The sequence below is a fragment of the Trachypithecus francoisi genome, unplaced genomic scaffold, assembly GCF_009764315.1.
Source record: "Trachypithecus francoisi isolate TF-2019V2 unplaced genomic scaffold, Tfra_2.0 Lachesis_group8, whole genome shotgun sequence".
Classification (NCBI taxonomy): domain Eukaryota; kingdom Metazoa; phylum Chordata; class Mammalia; order Primates; family Cercopithecidae; genus Trachypithecus; species Trachypithecus francoisi.
The window spans coordinates 66,494,285-66,514,210 of record NW_022681473.1 but is presented as its reverse complement, the minus strand read 5'-3'; the positions used below and the strand labels follow the sequence as shown (position 1 = coordinate 66,514,210).

The following is a 19,926-nucleotide window of genomic DNA, read 5'->3' as shown; positions in this document are numbered from 1 at the left end:
TCTAGGGTTCTAGGAATTACTGACTGGCTGGATGGATGGATAGATAACTCTGATTTCCACATTACACACTCATAACAATAGTGATTAGTTCTAATCTCTTCTTATCACTCTCTTCCCACAATTCCCTAGTCCAGAGAATACTACCCTTTATCTGAGGTTATGTACATCTCTTACCCTTAGGTCCTTGTATCTATCCTCTTTGAATAATGAACAGTTAGAAGCCAGTAGATTATAGAATCACACAAAACAAAAGTGGTGGTAACTGAAGGGTATTTATTCTGTGAGAAAGGAAAGAGGAAGATGGATGTATTAACTTACAACCGAGAATCAGGAAGGCATACAAAGTAGTTCATGCAGTCCACTTCACCATGCCTGTCTGTTTGTGAGAGACATTTCTTTACACACTTTTGCACAAATTATTACAGAGATTATACAGACATTGAATCTTCCCTTTGGTAGATTATAAACTCTGATGACTGAACATGGGAAAACCCAGAATAACATCTGAAAAAGTGATCTTTTCTCCCTAATTTGCTGTCCCTGTGCAAGTCCCCAGAGTTGGAATGGAACACAGAGGAAGCCTGCCCTGGGCTCAGATCTACTTCTTACTAGCTGGGTGACCTTGGGTAAGGCACCCGCTACCCTCATGTTCCTGGAAATAGAATAGAGCTAATAGGGTTGAAGTGAGGATTAAACAAGAAGGCTCAGTGAGGTAAAGTAACTTGCCCCTAATGTCACAGAGCTAATCATTTGAATCCCAAAGCCATAGTAGGAAATGAATGTAAAAGGAATCAAAAGAGACTCCTATAATTTTACACTCTCTGTTGACTAAATTGATGTATTTAAAGTAAGGAATGCCTATATGGGGCTCGCAGAGATAATTTCCCCATTGCTAGAAATTCACTTATTTACAAACTTGGTGTCCATTCAGCAAAATATACCAGAAATGTGTTCACTGGTGGTACTTGCTGGATGAAATTGGATCATTCCATCTAAGTGAAATAATTGTATACCCAGTGCCTATCTCCTGCGACAGCAGAAATGATCACTTTTCATTGATCTCCTTTTAGACCTGACCTTGATATTCCCTCATTTCCTCCTAAATATATCAAAGCACCCAAGGATATAAGTGTGCTCTGCTTCAACTGAATTTCACTGGTCTCATGTTGAGATTTGTGTTCTGAAGCAAGCACTTGATCATCTCATCACCAGCCTTTGAATCTGCTTCCTTTTCTTCTCTTTTTATGTTTGAGTTTCCTTAGCTAAGACAGCCACTTGACAGCCATCCATCACTGTAGCTGTGAAAGTGCATTTGTGCCATCTCCTGCTGGCCCTGTGTTACATGAGCCCATCTGGAGGAGGGGAGTGGGAGAGGGTTGGGCAAAGGGCAATTAAGAAAAAAAAATTACACTGTGTTTTATTAAATCCGCACACCACCACAGCAAGGTAGGTGACATTATCCCTGTTTACAGATGAGGAAGCTGAGGCTCAGAGAGAGTAGTTCTTGAAGTTCCACAGCTGATACACAGCATAATTGAGATTCCAAACACAAGCCCTTTCTCATAGTCCATGCTTTCTTATTGCTGAGAATGAGTGGAGATTGTGGGAGAGTGACCAAGAATACCTAGATAAGCCTGCACTCCTATCAACAATTTTTACCTAGCTGTAGCCCTGTTTAAGGTAATTTGAATTATGCTTCTTAAACCAGTCACATTGGCACCCACAGCATGCCACCTTGAGCCAAGTGGTGTGCCAGGCACTTTATTATAGACACAAATTACTTTATTCATCATCTTTATCCACAAAGTCCTGATAACTTTAAAGTGATATTTTTCAAAGTATGCTCCTCTGACCAACTGCATTAGAATCACCCAAGGAACTTGTCAAAGTGCAGATTCCAGGGCTTCACCACAAGGGTAAGAACAGTGGAATTTTCATTATTAACAAATTCTATGATACATTTGGACAGTTCTTAAAAGGTAGTAAGTCCTTGTTATTAATAAAACACTGGAATCATTACCTTTTAACAAGCCTTTATAAGTTAAGCATTTTGTATTTAAAATGTAGCTGTGGCTTCCTTTAATTAGTAATGAGTTTAGGGAGATACAGATAGGAAGCTGGAACTCAGTGTAGGGCTTAGTTGAATGACTGTTACCTGGTACCCAGAGACATTTGAAGGAATCTATTTTTAGGAGTGACTAGTCGGTCACATCTATGAAATTCAAGATCTGGTATAAATAGTCTGAAATTTGTACTTCAGTCTGGACTTTTGTAGTATTCTATGATATATCAGATAGAAGCCTCTTTTAAAAATTTACGTTAAATATTCATCATTAAATTATATCAGGTGGGATACAAAATTATAGAAACAGATTCATTACCTTTAATAAACATCAACTGTGAACTAGGTGCAATGGTTTACAAAAACAGTTAAGCTGGTGATTCCTGCCAAACATGCAAAGAAAAATTAATACCAATTTTCACAAACTCTTCCAAAAGATAGAAAAAGAGAGAACACTTCATAATTCGTTCTATAAGGTCAGTATTACCCTGACACCAAAACTGGACAAAGACACAAGAATTCACCAGTGAAGGTGGGAGGAGTTTAAGCCCGGGTTCCGTGCTGGTTCTTTAACTGGGCGGGGTGGATTTCCAGGAGAGGGTAGAGTCAGAAAGCTCAGAAGACTGCGACGAAGACAATGGTGTGAAGGTGGTGGTGATGACAGTTACAGCAGGACATGCACACACACTCGTATCACTCATATGAACACAGATTTGAAATCCAGTAGTGTGTTTTATCAAGCATTCTTCTGTAAGGTAGGCCCTGGCCTTATCTTTGCTGTGGTTACTAATTGTGGTGGATATTAGAAGACATGAGAATTCAGTGTGTTGCTGATGAACAAGAACCAAGACTTTTGTTCCTGTGTCAATAAGACTTCCTCTCACTGCCTTATTTTCTCTTCTCCTCTTCATCTCCCTCAGCCCACTCCCCTCCCGGCAATGCCCTCACTGTCCTTCAGTAAGCGCTCCCTCCACACACCACCACCCCTGTCAACATATCTATAGCCCTGTTTACAAACTTGCATCCAGACCTAGGTCTAGTTATTTGGTTATGACACTGCAGTTTTTGTTAACCCTTTGACAAACAAGCAGGTGATAGCAGCTGTGGAATAAACTTTTTCCAATCCCTTTGACCTCAAAATAAAAGAACATAATAATATAAAGTCAGTCTTTTGAGCAAAAAAAAAATGTACTTCATATGCAGGATGCCAAAAAAGCTCCCACCCTGAGCACCACTTTTACTGGCGCAAGTTGACCTGTGAAGTCCCAAGCAGAGACATGATCGAAAGACCCAGGCTTGGCAGGGGGTGGTGGCTCATGCCTGTAATCCCAGCACTTTGGGAGGCCGAAGTAGGAGGATCACTTGAGACCAGGAGTTGGAGACCAGCCTGACCAACATGGTGAAACCCCATCTCTACTAAAAATTAAAAAATTAGCCAGATGTTGTGGCACATGCATGTAATCCCAGCTACTTGGGAGGCTGAAGCAGGAAAATCACTTGAACTCAGGAGGCGGAAGTTGCAGTAAGCCAAGATCGCACCACTGCACTCCAGCCTGGGTAACAGAGCAAGACTTTATCTCAAAAAATAAAAACAAAAAATGAGAGATGCAGGCTTTTTGTCCTCATGAGGCTGAGTCCCAGCACTGCCACTTGTCGGCTCTGTGACTTTAGGCAGATCTCTTTACATCTCTGAGCCTCTGTGTTCCAACCTGTAAAACAGGAGTAGTAACTTCTATCTTGCAGGGTTGATTTAAGATTACATTAGATCAAGTGTGCAAATCTATTATTAAAGCGCCTGGCACATAGTAAGTTTTCATTCATTGTAAATGTAACTTTTACTTTCAACAAATGCAGCTCATCAGACATAATTGCAAGGTGATTTTACTTTTGCCTCCCACTATCCCTTTAAATTTATTCTCCAGGTCAAGTTCTTCCCCTCCCCTTTCACAAAATTTGGATGAGTCTCATAACTTGTACAATATTTAGGGAAGTCTTGTAACTTGGCAAATGTCAGCAAATAAAAGTCCTCCAGTAATTTAAATGTTCAGTCCCATGTAATAGTCAAAGTAGTCAGTCTATTTAAAGTGAATGTTTTTCTCCCTCCTGCTGTTCTGGCCTGCTGCAGAGGAGATGCCTACAGTGGGCTTCTACTGCCCTGTCCTCCCCTCCGCTAGCTCCTCACCTTTCCAGGGTTGGTTTTCAGGGAGCAAGGGCGGGGAGGAGGCGAGCTCTCGCTTGGACCCGTGTGGCCACAGTGACTGCCCTCCCCCAGCAGGTGTTTAGGGTGGGATCTTTCTCTTGTGGGCGCTTTGCTGGGTTCTTTGGAGGCCCCCACCCGTCACTTTGGATCTCATCCCACAGTCCCTTGATAAATGTGAATCTCTCCAGCTGCTTCCATACTCCTTTTTCACCCCCAACATCCTGCAGTCCCTCCAGCTTCTTTCTGGTGGGATCTGTTTGCCACTTCAGCTGGCCCTCTTGACCCCATCTGCTCCAGGAAAACAGCACCGTGCATTCTTTGCTCCAGCAAACAGAGTACAAGCCACCCCCAACACAACCATTTCTCTCTCCCTCTGCTCCGGGACCAGCTAGCCAGCTGTCTTCTGGGCCTTTAGGTCTCTCAGATGAGTCAGCTATGGCTCCAGCACAGCCCCTGAGATGTGGGTGTCCTTGAGCCTCTCTCTTGTTTTCAGTAGAGGAGAGAAGTAGCCCCGTCACAGCACATAGAACTCTTGCCAGCGTCCTCTCCCTCCACCATTCTCAGCCTTTCCTTTGAGGATCCTGCATTGTGACCTTGTGCCCACTTTGATATTGTCTCAGTTCCTCAGCTGAATGTTCCATTTCAGTTCTGGGACATGGCTCTTAATTGTAGTATTTTTGTTTAATCCTGGCATCTCTACTTATTGCTGTCCAAGGTCAAGACACGGAACTCCCTCACATCCTGTTTCCTCATCTGTGAAACAAGGATGATAATAACAGTGTCTACTCCATAGGGTCTCCATGACGATTAAATGAGATAGTGAAAAAGTGTGCCTCATACAGTTTCTGGAACCAAGAAGCTTCTCTGTCATCTGCCTTCACGATCGTCACCATTACCATCAGTAGTCTCAAAGCAAATCAGTTTCTCACTGGGACGGACTCCTTGTTTTCAGGTCCTTTTGTTACCAACCCTCCCTCCTCCTACTGTTTGACCAGAGCACACGCACACAAAGACACGTACAGACACGGACGTAGGTGCAAGCACAGCCGCATGTGCAGAGCAGAGGCCGTTTAGGCGTGTCTTTGATGCTGATGCTTCCACACCCAGCACTCTGGTGCCCCTTACTAACTGGTTTATCTCTGCACACTGCCCTCCTAGGAACCTAATTAAGTTGTGGGCCTGTGTGAGGCCAGCTGCTGCTGGACCATCAGCATCTCTCTCCCAGGACCCCTAGGTCTCCCCAGATGGCACAGAGTTCCCTGGGGCAGAAAGACAGGCTAGTCCCATTGTTGGGAAGTCAGGTGCAGAGTGTCTGTGTTCAATGATTACAAGCATGAAGATGATTTTTGAATCTCACAGAGGGGTGCTCTGCATATTTCCTCTCTGCTTTCAGCCATTTCCTAGGTTATACACAGTTTGGCTCTGCTCCAAAAAGAGAAAATGTAAGTAATAGGACAGTAGGCCTGTTTTCAATTTGTAATGCATTTTTTTCTGCCACCATCACAATTAGACTTCACTCATTGCCTCATGCCAGTGGTTACAGCCCTGCTCTGAGCCTCCTCAGCTCCCTCTGTTTTTCTGGGTTATAGCATCTCTGATATCAAATGACTCAAATCATTTATTTTCCTTTTCTGCCCTTCACTAGCTTGTGGACTTCTTGTCTTTTCTTCCCAGGGCCTGGATCATAGTCTCTCTGAGGCCCTAGATAAGTAACTTCACCTCCCTGAGCTTAGTTTCCTCATCCACAAAACAGAAAGTAATAGTGCCTACCTCAAAAGGTGGCTCTGAGGTTTAAATTAAATAATGAATGCAAAGCACCTGGTACACAGTGGGCCCTCAGTAAAGGGTATCCATGTTATAATTGCTGCAGGCACTCAATAAATGCATTAAATAATTTATTAACAGAAGTGACACTAAGTTTGTAATTAAGATTATTATTAAATAAAACATACGTGAATCTGCAGCCTCTAGTCTCTCCCTATACCAGCCTCTTATTGTCCCAAAGTGGCCTGAGTTACCAAAACAAAATATCTCCCAGGCCACATCATCATGTCACTCCTCTGCTCTGAGGTCTTGAGTGGCTCCTGCTGCTTCCAGAGTCAAGCCTGAGCTCCAGTGTGTGGTCCCTCCTCACTTCTCCACCTTCTTTGCCTCTATTGGCCTTCATATAATTCTTAGCTATAAAAGGAAAGTGTTCAGATGTCTGTCCAGCTCTGCTACTCCATGATTCTTGGGCAGTCATATTCACTCAGCAAGCCTTTTCTCAGTGCCTGCTTTGTGCTGGGCTAGGCTCAGATACGCTCCCATCCTCTAGGGCATCCAGTTCAGAGAGGATATATGCTTGTCAAGAGATGACTGCAGCAGACCAGGGTGCCATGTGGGAGCTGGAGTGAGAGTTTTCATCCCTTCTTGGGGGTCAGTGATGGCTCACAGAGGTGACACGTGTGAGGTGAAGCAAAGAGCATGGGGCCTGGGAGAGCATTCTAGAAACAGAGCAACATAAGCAAAGACCAGGGGTGTGGATAAGCTGCTCAGAGGACGAGAGTGGGACACAATGGGCCTACAGAAGTGGGCTGTGCTGGACTGGATCCGTGGTCTGGCTGAGGAGTCTGGCCTTGATCCTCCAGAGGCAGAATTAGCAGAGGTCTTTTAATCAGGCCAAGCCTATTTTCAACCGTGGCAGAAGTGTGCCTCCCTTCTGGTAGTGTAATTTGTGCATGTGATTGGTACTAAGTTTTATTTTGATATTTAAGTAAGAGAAAAAAGTTGTGGGATTCTTTTTTTGTTCTTTGTTTGTTTATTTGTTTTCTGTACAGAAACTGATTACTGTAGAAAAGTAGGAAAGTGTCAGATCTGAAGTTAATGCTTCACGCTTGAATTTGAGTTCTGGTCCTCCTGTTTGTTAGCTGTGTGCCCTTGAGCAAATCGCTCACCTCTCTGGGCTTTGGTTTTCTCATTAGACTGATGGGAAGTCCTTGCCTGGTGGCACTGTGTGGGGATTGAGGGCATGTTTGTGCAGCATCTGGTGCACACTGTAGGCCCCAACATCCTCTTCTCTTCTGTCCCCCTCAGTCCCAGGATGCCAGCCTGACGACCTGCACAGCTGCCAGATAAAGAATGCAGGGTGCTGATGTGAAGGAGGCTTCCTTTGAAATATTAATTACTTCCCCCAACGACTAGGTGTTTTCAAGGGCTTTGTTTGCCCAGCTGAATGCACGTGACATGACGGGCTTGGACCTGCCGTCCCAGGCTGCCTGGAAAATGCCTCTAAAGATGACTCCAAGCACTGTGGCTGTGTTAATTAGTTTGTGGGGATGATCTTCCTGTGCATGCTGGGAGGGAAGGATTGCAGAAATGTCAATGCCTCCCCTTCCCTGCCTGAAAATCCCTACTCTTCTAAAACTGCCCTGAGATTCCTTGGCGAGGCCCTTGAACTCCCAGAGCACCTGCTCTCCCCAGGTCCTGGTGTGCACTTTTGTTTTCTTTGTGTTGAGGGAGGCTTACTGCCCCGCTCAGCTGAACATGGTTAGAGGCCAGTTCACATCTTTGTGTTACTCTAGGATGCATCCTCAATGCGTGTTGAACAGAATCGGCGGCAGAGGCCCAGCGGCAAGAAACAATGCTTACTATGTAGGCTGAGCACCTGCTGTGTGCAAGGTGTGTTCAATAGGCATTTGTTGTCCATTGGAATATGGACGTGTTGTGCAGGTGATCATGCCTTTCGAAAGAACATGGCTATTCTCCTGATGGGTCCGTGCTTTATGCTGACTTGTGCCCTTAGCCTCTTTCTCTCTACTCCTTTTTTTGGGCTATATTTAAGTTGCATCTCGGATAGAAAAGGGAAGCAGAAAATTCAAGGCAGGGGGCAGTTCCTGCAGACACAGACTAATGAACATGCTTCAAGCATCTACAGGGGAGCTCGTGGAGCTTGAGCTATGGAGTTGGATGGGCCTGGGTTCTAGTCAGGCCCTCACTGGCCGTGACACTTCAGGGAAGACCTTGAACGTCTCTAGGAGCCAGGGGGCCTCCAGCCTTACTGGGCTGTGCTGAAGGTGAGAGAATGAGTGCATGTAAGTGCTGCCCACCCCTCTGGCATGAAGAGGAATTAAGGAAGTCGTGCGGCCGCCCTGAGCAATTGGCCTCTGAGGTCCTGGTCACAGCACGTCCCTGTCACCCTGGGTCCCGGCCCAGGCAAGTTTTGTGCTGGAGCTTCATGATGAAATTCCACATCCCATTTTTGAGGAAGCCCCTCTGGATTTCATGGCCTGAAAAACAAGTCTCACATTTTCTCAGACACTGACACCTCTGAGTATGTCTATTACTTCTCCTAGAGTAAGCAGGTTGCTGAAAAGCTTGCTGAAAGTAAAATTACAATGTGAAAAAGAAAGAAATATATCGAAGCCAGGGAAGGTTAGTTGGGCCTGGGTAAATGAAGTCCATGATTCACTCACCAGACTGCCCACCCACAGCTGGCCCGGCTGCACATCCCTGACGCCCTCCAGAGCTCTGGCCGCTGCAGGTGAGACAGTGTGGGCAGCTGAGGGTCTCAGTGCGGGCAACCGGGCTTCATCGACATCACTTCCAGGGAATCAGTAGCAACAAGAATCAAAAGCAGCACAAAATGCAATAGAAGTGGTATTTCATGCCACTTTCATCATGGATGAATTGCTTGAACCCAGGAGGCAGAGGTTGCGGTGAGCCGAGATAGTGCCACTACACTCCAGCCTGGGTGACAGAGCGAGACTCTGTCTCAAAAAAAAAAGTAAGACAAAGGTGTTTATTCATTGGTTAAGTAACACTGACTTGAGTGCATGCTGAAACGTGCCAACCTCCAAACCAGACACCAGGGATGCACAGATGGGTCAGATGCCACCTCTGCTCTCCTAGGCCCCACAGATGAGCTTGGAAACAAATAACAAAGATCACAGTATAAGTCAGACAAAGAAGGTGGGCATCAGAGGAGGCAGGGATCACCTCCTTGCAAAGGGAGGGGTGTCAGGAAAGGGGATGTTCCAGCTGGATTTTTAAACAGCTTTATTGAGGTATCATTTACATAACATAAAATGCACCCCTTTTAAGTGTATATTTTCATGAGATTTAGTAAAATTATACGTTGGTGCAATCGTCTCTGAAAGACAGTTTTAGCATCCTCCCTCTCACTCACAGGCCTCGGCAACCACTGATGTTTCTGTTTCTACAGTTTGCCTTTTCTAGAATTTTCATATAGTTGGAATCATACAATATGTGTTATATTCTGTTAGCCTTCTTTCATTTAGCATGTTTTTAAGAGTCATCCATATTGGTTCATTTCTTTTTGTTGCTAAGTAGTATTCCATTATATGGATACACTCATTTTGTCTATTCATTAGTTGATGGACATTTAGGCTGTTTCCATCTTTTTGTCAAAAATAAATTGACCATATATGTGAGCCAATGGTATGATGATAAATGTTTAATGACTTTTTCCCACTTTCTGGAAAAAAAAAGAAGGGCCTTATTTGTCTTATTTATAGTGTTAGCCAATTTCCTGATATGAATACTGTCACATGGCTGCTTTCAAGCTACCAATAGTTTAACAATCAGTTCATCGAATTCCTGAAAATTTAACAATTATTGCTGTAAGCCAGTGTGAGCCAGCTTTAGCACACTTCTGTATGCAAAGATCTATTTCTGAACACTCTATTCCGTTCATAGATCTATGTGTCTATCCTTATGCGAGTAACACACTGACTGATTACAGTAGCTTTATAAGTTTTGTTTTGTTTTTTTGTTTTTTTTTTTGAAACGGAGTCTCGCTCTGTCACCTGGGCTGGAGTGCAGTGGCCGGATCTCAGCTCACTGCAAGCTTCGCCTCCCGGGTTCACACCATTCTCCTGCCTCAGCCTCCCAAGTAGCTGGGACTACAGGCGCCCGCCACCTCGCCCAGCTAGTTGTTTGTATTTTTTACTAGAGACGGGGTTTCACCATGTTAGCCAGGATGGTCTCGATCTCCTGACCTCGTGATCCACCCGTCTCGGCCTCCCAAAGTGCTGGGATTACAGGCTTGAGCCACCGCGCCCGGCCAGCTTTATAAGTTTTGAAATCAGGTAGTGTAAATCCTCACACTGTTTCTCCTATTCAAAATTGTTTTGGCAATTCTAGATCTTTTGCATTTCCCTGTAAATTTTAAGATCAGCTTGTCATTTTCTACAAAGAGTCCTGCTGGGATTTTGATATATATATATTTTTGTTTGTTTGTTTGTTTGTTTGTTTGTTTGTTAAGACGGAGTCTCACTCTGTTGCCCAGGCTGGAGTGCAGTGGCCAAATCTCAGCTCACTGCAAGCTCCGCCTCCTGGGTTTACGCCATTCTCCTGCCTCAGCCTCCCAAGTAGCTGGGACTACAGGTGCCCGCCACCTCGCCCGGCTAGTTTTTTGTATTTTTTTAGTAGAGACAGGGTTTCACTGTGTTAGCCAGGATGGTCTCGATCTCCTGACCTCGTGATCCGCCCGTCTCAGCCTCCCAAAGTGCTGGGATTACAGGCTTGAGCCACCACGCCCGGCCGGCGATTTTGATATTAGTTGGTTCGAATTTATAGATCAATTTCTAGAGCGTTGCCATCTTAACAATGTTGAATCTTGCAGTTTATGAATATGGTGTATCTCTTTATTTATAGTATTTCTTCAATCTCTCTCAGCAGCATTATGTAGTTTTCAGTGTAAGCCATTGCATTTCTTTTTTTACATTTATTACTGGCCGAGTGCAGTGGCTCACATGTAATCTCAGAACTTTGGGAGGCCGAGGTGGGAGGATTGCTTGAGACCAGGAATTTGTGGCTGAAATGAGCCATGATCACACCCCTGTACTCCAGCCTGGCTGACAGAGTGAGACCTTGTCTCTTTAAATTAAAAAATAAATTAAAAATTAAAAAAAAATCTTATTCCTATTGTATTCTGATTGATATTATTGTGAATGAACTTCTAAAATTTTATTTTCCCATTGTCTGTTACTAGTATGTAGACATACAATTAATTTTTGTGTATTGGTCTAGCATCCAGCAATCTTGCTAAACTCACTCATTTTTTCTAGTAGCCTTTGTTGTTTTGTTTTTGTTTTTGTTGAGATGGAGTCTTGCTCTGTGCCCAGGCTGGAGTGCAGTGGCACTATCTCGGATCACTACAACCTCCACCTCCTGGGTTCAAGCGATTCTACTGCCTCAGCCTCCCAAGTAGCTAGGATTACGGGCACCCACCACACCACCTAGCTAATTTTTGTATTTTTAGTAAAGATGGGGTTTCACCATGTTGGCCAGGCTGGTCTCGAACCCGTGACCCCAAGTAATCCACCCACCTTGGCCTTCCAAAGTGCTGGGATTACCCAACCAATTCCCACGTATTTTCTAAATGCAAGATTATGTTACATGCAAATAATGACAGTTTTGTGTCTTCTTTTCAAATCTGTATGCCTTTAACTTCTTTTCTTGTTTTATTATACTGACTATGGCTGTCAATACAATATTGAATAGAAGTGTTGAAAGTGGGCATCCTTCCTTTGTTCCTGATCTTAGAGGGAAAGCATTTGGTCTTTTGAGTATTATGTTGGTTGTAGGGTTTTTGTAGATTTCCTCTAGTAAGTTGAGGGAGTTCCTCACTATTTCTAGACTGATGATATTTCCCTCCCTCCCTCCTCCCTCCCTCCCTTCCTTCCTTCCTTCCTTCCTCCTTCCTTCCTTCCTTCCTTCTTTCCTTTCTTTCTTTCTTTCTTTCTTTCTTTCAAGTAAAGATAGGGTTTCATCATGTTGGCACGGTTGGTCTTGAACTCCTGTCCTCAAGTGATCTGCCTGCCTTGGCTTTCCAACATGCTGGAATTACAAGAGTGAGCCATCACGCCCAGCAATATTTCTTTTTATCATGAAAGGGTGTTAGATTTTGTCACATGCTTTTTCTAAGAATATTGAGATGATCATATGGTTTCTGTTCTTTATTCTGTTACTATATGATATATTATCCTAATTGATTTGGAATGTTAAACTGACCCTGTACTCCTGGGATAAACTTTACTTGGTCATGGTGTTTAAATCTTTTTATGTTGCTGGATTTGATTTGCTAATATTTTGTTAAGAGTTTTCACGGCCGGGCGCGGTGGCTCAAGCCTGTAATCCCAGCACTTTGGGAGGCCGAGACGGGTGGATCACGAGGTCAGGAGATCGAGACCATCCTGGCTAACACGGTGAAACCCCATCTCTACTAAAAAATACAAAAAACTAACCGGGCGAGGTGGCGGGCGCCTGTAGTCCCAGCTACTCGGGAAGCTGAGGCAGGAGAATGGCGTGAACCCGGGAGGCGGAGCTTGCAGTGAGCTGAGATCCGGCCACTGCACTCCAGCCCCGGTGACAGAGTGAGACTCCGCCTCAAAAAAAAAAAAGAGTTTTCACATATGTGTTCAGGAGGAATATTAGCCTATAGTTTTCTTTTCTTGTGATGTCTTTGACTGGCTTGGTATCAAGGTATCAGGGAAATGCTGTCCTCTTAAAATGAGGTGAGAAGCATTCTCTTTTCCTCTATTTTCTTTTTTTTTCTTTCTTTCTTTCTTTTTTTTTTTCTCTTTTGAGTCAGAGTCTAGCTCTGTTATACAGGCTGGAGTGCAGTGGCACCATCTCTGCTCACTGCAACCTCCACCTCCTGGGCGCAAACCGTCCTACCACTTCAGCCTGCCAAGTAGCTGGGACTACAGGCATGCGCTACCACACCCAGCTAATTTGTATGTATTTTTGTAGCAATGGGATTTCACCATGTTGGCCAGGCTGGTCTCAAACTCCTGGGCTCAGGTGATCCACCCACCTCGGCCTACCAAAGTACTAGGATCACAAGCTTGAAACAATATGCCCAGCCTCTTTTTCTCTATTTTCTAAAAGAAGTTGTTAGGATTGGTATTTATTTTTTCCTTAATGTTTGATAGAATTCACCAGTGAAGCCATCAAGCGTCGGACTTTGTGTAAAGATTTTAAGTTACTAAGAGATATGCACATCAAAACCACAATGAGATACCATCTCATGGCAGTCAGAATGGCAGTTATTAAAAAGTCAAAAAATAACAGATGCTGGTGAGGTTGTGGAGAAAAAGGAATGCCCATACACTGTTGGTGGGAATGTAAATTAGCTCAACCATTGTGGAAGACAATTCCTCAGAGATCTAAAGACAGAAATACCATTCAACCCAGCAATCCCATTACTGGATATATACCCAAATGAATACAAATCATTCTGTTATAAAGACACATACACGTATATGTTCACTGCAGCACTATTCACAATAGCAAAGGCATGGAACCAACCTAATTGCCCATCAGTGACAGACTGGATAGAGAAAATGTGGTCCGTATTTCTTTTTTTATGTCCTTTGCAGAGACATGGAAGGAACTGGAGGCCATTATCCTTAGCAAACTAACGTAGGAACAGAAAACCAAATACTGCATGTTCTCACTTATAAGTGGAAGCTAAATTATGAGAACATATGAAAACATAGGGGGTACAACACACACTGGGGCCTGTCAGAAGGTGGAAGGTGGGAAGAGGGAGAGGATCAGGAAAAATAACCAGTGAGTTCTAAGCTTAATACATGGGTGATGAAATAATCTGTACAACAAACCCCTGTGACAAGTTTACCTATGTAACAAACCTGTACATGTACCCTTGAACTTAAAAGTTAAAAAATAAATAACAAATAAAAAAGATATGTACAGATTAAAAAAAAAGATGGCCGGGCGCGGTGGCTCAAGTCTGTAATCCCAGCACTTTGGGAGGCTGAGACGGGCGGATCACAAGGTCAGGAGATCGAGACCATCCTGGCTAACACGGTGAAACCCCCTCTCTACTAAAAAACATACAAAAAATTAGCCTGGCGAGGTGGTGGGCGCCTGTAGTCCCAGCTACTCGGGAGGCTGAGGCAGGAGAATGGCGTAAACCCAGGAGGCGGAGCTTGCAGTGAGCTGGGATCCGGTCACTGCACTCCAGCCTGGGCGACAGAGCGAGACTCCATCTCAAAAAAAAAAAAAAAAAAGATTTAAAATTATGAATTCAATTCTGTACCTGATATAGGTTTATTCAGGTTTTCTATTTCTCCTTGAGTCAATTTTTTTAAAAGCAAATAAAACATTCATTCAGATTTTTCTCTTTTTTACAAAAACGTCCATACATACACAGGGTATGGTGTGTCCTAGGAAAGACACACACTAACATGCATGCCTCACTCACGGACACACTTGCGCACACTCCTCACACACACTCCTCACGCACACACTTTCCTGCTTGGCCCCAGGCCTGGACCTCCAAAAGCCTTAAAGACTTTGCCAGAGCAGCCTCCCCTCCTCCATGTTTGTATCTTCTCTCCCACCCCCTCCCCCTCAGCCTGCTTAGTCCTTTGTGAGGCCAGAGTCAGAGCTCTGGTGGGGGAGGCCCCAGAAACAGAGAAGGCTCACGGATCGGGCAGTGGCCGAGGGGTCCCAGGGATATGCTGTGCTTCTGGGGGAGATGAAGGATTTGGTACTATTGGATCAGGAAGCACAGGACTCCCAGAGCACCTGTTGGCTCCACCAGGGCATCAACAGGAGGTCAATGTACGGGGGCCTCTGGCCAGGGCAGGGATAGATAGATAGATAGATAGATAGATAGATAGATAGATAGATAGATAGATGTCTGCCAGTGACTGTCAGGGAGCTTTGTCTCAGTATTCAGTGGTGTGGGGAAGCTTCCAGAGTCATCTGAGGAAGGAGGTGAGAGGGACTCCCCCTGCACTCAGGGATAAGAGTCAATTTTCTTTTTTTTTTTTTAAACAATCTCACTTTGTCGCCCAGGCTGGAGTGCAGTGGCATGATCTCGGCTCACTGCAATTCTGCCTCTCAGCTTCAAGCAACTCTCCTGACCCAGCCTCCCAAGTTCCTGGGATTACAGGCACCCACCACCATGCCTGGCTAATTTTTGTATTTTTAGTACAGATGGAGTTTCACCATGTTGGTCAGACTGGTCCCAAACTCCTGACCTCAAGCGATCCTCCCACCTCAGCCCCCCAAAGTGCTGGGATTATAGGCGTGAGCCACCACGCCCAGCCAAGAGTCAATTTTATAATTTGCATCTTTCTAAGAATTTGCCTACTTCATGTGTATTGTCAAACTTACTGACATTGAGTTGTTCCCAGTATTCCCTTATAAAACATTTTAAGGAGTAAATTAGCATGGTTCTCAAGAATTCATAAAATGATGTTATTTTTAGTGCCAGCTTTGTTTAAAACACATTAAGTACTTTTTTCAAAAAACAAAAAAAAGAAAGCAGAAATTTAGGTTTATGGAGTACTTCGCTAGATGTACCATACTGTGTCCTTGGCAGTTTTTACAGAGTTTACTCTCAGAACTCTAGGTTACCCCACTGAAGGAGCAGCACTCCCTCCCACCTTTCAGGGCTTATCTCCCTTCAACATTTCCATTTCCAGTCTAGGGAACCATCTTTCTGCAAGGACAGACACAGATCGTTGGGGACGCAGCTAACCAAAAGAGCATAGCCTTCTCTCCTCAGTCTCAACTGATAACTCTTGGCTTTGTGGCACAACCACCTCAGCATTCCTAGGACTGATAAACCCTGACAGTGATGGGGAAATGGTTATGGGGAAGTTTTCTTACAACCCTATCACTTCTCATCTATCTCTTATTTTTTCTACTTGAGGTTTATTTGTAAGTGTACTTGTCTTAACTCTCACACTCCCCCACTCTTATCCTCCACCTTGGCCAACTGTAGGTTTTCTCATTTTGCACCATTTTTCTTCCTACAGTTTCTTTTCTTTTTTTTTTTTTTTTTTTTTTGAGACAGATTCACTCTGTCGCCCAGGCTGGAGTGCAGTGGCACGATCTCGGCTCACTGCAAGCTCTGCCTCCTGGGTTCACGCCATTCTCCTGCCTCAGCCTCCCGAGCAGCTGGGACTACAGGCGCCTGCCACACGCCCGGCTAATTTTTTGTATTTTTAGTAGAGACGGGGTTTCACCGTGTTAGCCAGGATGGTCTCGATCTCCTGACCTCGTGATCCGCCTGCCTCGGCCTCCCAAAGTGCTGGGATTACAGGCGTGAGCCACCGCGCCCAGCCTCTTCCTACAGTTTCTAATAAATACTGCAATTGAAATTAATTTGTGTAGAATCAAACTGACTCCTAATTTGAGTTTTTGGGTTTGTTTGTTTGTTTTTGGAGATAGAGTCTTGTTCTGTTGCCCAGACTGCAGCGCAGGGGCATGATCTTGGCTCACTGCAACCTCTGCCTCCCAGGTGCAAGCCATTCTCCTGCCTCAGCCTCCTGAGTAGCTGGGATTACAAGCACCCACCACCACACCTGGCTAATTTTTGTATTTTAGTAGAGAGGGGGTTTTACCGTGTTGGCCAGGCTGATCTTGAACTCCTGGCCTCAAGATATCCGCCAGCCTCGGCCTCCCAGGGTGCTAGGATCATAGGCATGAGCCACCGCGCCCAGCCTAGTTTGAGCAGTTTTCATTTTTAATTGTCCATCCTCATGGTTTTATATACATTGTTCCTGTGGACTTTATTTGAATGAGACACCGTTTCCCAGATGCACAAGGGCCTCTAAGCTGCAGGTCATCCATAACTAGACTTAGATAGCAGCTATATGCAGAATGAGCCATTTACCTAGTACAGGGGCCCAAACCTTGACACCTATCATTGCCAGATGTTACTAATCTTTCTATGTAAGAGAGAGGGAGCATTCTTTTCTATTAATTATCTACTCAGATTAGCTTCAAACTTTTCTTTATATACTTGACCATGTTTTGTCCAAGTATGTGCTTTCTCATTTTATGAAATCATCATCCATGGTATACCTGTATATACCTGTACTTACTGGATATTAATGGATGAGAAAAATGATCCTAAATAATTAGAATACTGTCATTCTCCATGCAATACTTTTTTCTACCTTTCACACAAAAGAAACTGAGAACTGCGCGCGAGCATGTACACATACATAGATCTTCAAGCTCCTCTCTTGGCCAGGTCATCTCTGGCCAGGAAAAAGCAATCTTCCACTACATTCTAAAAGGAGACAGAAGCTCTCTATACCACTTGCAGCCCTCTAGGCCCCAGGATGTTCTTTGTTTTTAATCTATAGATCCTGCTTCCATTAACCACCTCCTGACAATAGCTTGGCAACCGACAGCATTCAGCGACTGCCTCCGTCAGAGTGCACAAAGGAGATGGCTTCCCTTCTTCAGGAACACTTTACAATAACAAATGTAGACAAGATTTTTGAACAGAGACTTAAGATGTTTCCATGGCAACATAAATCACCTACAAAAATCTGTAGGAAAACTAGACCCTTAAGACTTAAAAGCACTGTCTTCTTCGTTTGTAAAGCAGTCGAGGAATGTCAAAAAATTTTTATGAAGAAGATGGGGAAAGAATTTTATTTTCCCAGGATTTAGATACATAATAAATAATAAATACTTAGACACATAATAAATAAATTCCTCTTCCCTTAAGGGATTTTTGTGTGACCATAGTTGGCAGCAATCCATTATTCTAAGTCTCTACTTTTATCAAGAAGTGATTTGTACCAATTAACACATGTAGATGTTCTTCACAGCAGTAAAACTTGTTCCTTATATAATTATATTTCCTTGTTTCTTGTAAATGTCAGTGTTTTTCACATTAGAAATGAAAGCACAGCCTGCCCTCTGTTCTTTTACAATACTTTCCAGGGCCAAACCCGCCCACCCCGCGCACTCCTGTTGCCTCCCTCCCTCCCTCTTCTGGGGCCTAGCCTCATCTGTGACAGGCTGTCTTCGGGCTCTCCGTCTATAATTGCTCTTTCAGTATCTCCCCTTGAATGACTGCGAGCAACTATGCTTAAGTGGAACAAGGTCTTAAAAAGGGAACATCTGTTTATAGTGGGTACTCAGTATTGAAGGTTCAATTAATCAGGCATTCATTGAATGCTACTTTGTTCAAGTCTAACTTGAAATGCACTCAGAAATAAGCCTGGCGCTGGAAGCTGCTGCCCAAATTTTGCCCACTCTGGGCACCAGAACGTTGACTGCAGCATTCAGAAGTGTAACAATAGCTGTCACAGATATTTGATTATCTATGTAATTGTTGCTCTCCCCACCTGACAACAAGGTCTGTGGAGGGAGGGGCTTCATCTGTCTGTACACATTGCATTTCTAGCTCCATGTCTGGAGCACAGAAGAAATGCAGTAATTTTTGTTGAATAAATTACTCTGTAATGAAAGCCAAATACATTTATTATGCGCGTGTCTACCATGGGCTTTGTAATTCTGATATGAATGTCCAGGTCCTCTTCAACTAAAGAACTGCTTTACATTCTTTCTTATTTAACCCCTGCATCAATTCTATGAGTAGAATTCTATTCTATGTATAAATCCTTTACAAATGAGTTCACCAATGTTCAGAGCAGGCAAGACCTGGCCCATGGGTTAGAGCTAGGATGGATGTATCTCACTCCAGAGCCAGTTCTCTTTCTAGTAACTTATCGTCATCATCTGGCCCAGGTTCCATGCTTCTTCTCACCCTGTTAACCTCTGTCTGCACTTCTGAGAAGCTTGCATGTGCTGTGTGCTCTGAGACATCATTTTCTTCTGTGATGGCCTATGTTTCTTTTTTCTGCTTATGACCTGGATCCAAGGCAGTTGCATTGTTACCAGCTTTGCTGCACTGGAGGCTTTGCTACCTTCTAAAGAAGGCTGCAGACCATTCACCCTGTTTCTTACAACAGAGCATGACTTCTCTCCATTAAGGTCATGCTGCAGCTCTGCTGGAAACTTGAACTTCTGTGCTCCACTTACACCAGTATTTTCTGCCTTGCTAAGATGACATAAGTGTTTTAAACCCTTTTTGATGAGAAGAGAAAATTTTCTGATTGGGGTTTGTATTAGAATTTGTTGCTTGTAACAAATTACTCCAAAACTTAGCCACATAAATAGCAATAAATATTTTTGACCTCATAAAGTTTCTAAGGGTCGGTAATCCAGGATGGCTTAGCTGGATGGTTTGAGCTCAGGGTCTCTCAGGAAGTCATGTGAAGGGTGGTTTGGGTCTTCTAGGACTTTTCACTCCCATGGCTTTCTGTAGGAAGCCTCAGTTCCTCCTGACACAGGCCTTTCCACAAGGGCTAGTTGAATGTCCTTATGACATGGCAGCTTGCTGCCCCAGAGAGAGTAATCCTGGAGAGAGTACAAGGAGGAGGCTGCAAAGCCTTTAATGATCCACTCTCAGAAGTTATGCACCACCATTCCCACCATCTTCTGTTTGTCAGAAGTGAGTCCCCAAGTCCAACCACACTGAAGAGGAAGGAATTAAGCTCTATATAAGGTAGAAGTATCAAAGAACTTGTGGGCATATTGTAGGAAGTTATATGGATGCCATGAGATGTTGCATAGCAACTTTAGACCCCCTCCCTGGCTGAAGCAGCCACGGGAAGGTGGGAGCTGCATTCCACATCCCTGTCGTAGACATGATGAGACTTATATGGATGCAAAAGGACCGTCTTTACTCTCAGGGATGGCACAGTCTGGAAGGGAAGAAAGTCATCTACACAGGTAGCTTGAGGTAAAATATAGCACATTGCATGCTACAGAGAGGTGCAGGTCACAGAAGGAACAGAGAGACCAGACAGGAGGA

At 44.1% G+C, this 19,926-nt stretch overlaps 1 protein-coding gene and 1 long non-coding RNA gene across 3 annotated transcripts in view; both read left to right on the top strand.

Moving 5' to 3' along the window:
• The window catches only part of MAP6 (microtubule associated protein 6), an 80,126-nt gene that overhangs the window by 32,466 nt on the left and 27,734 nt on the right, over positions 1-19,926 (top strand). The window lies entirely within an intron of this gene.
• LOC117081431 lies at positions 1,165-14,477 on the top strand. The gene is made up of 3 exons (XR_004436162.1): positions 1,165-1,175; positions 10,951-10,956; positions 14,404-14,477. It is a non-coding gene; the product is annotated as an uncharacterized LOC117081431 (long non-coding RNA).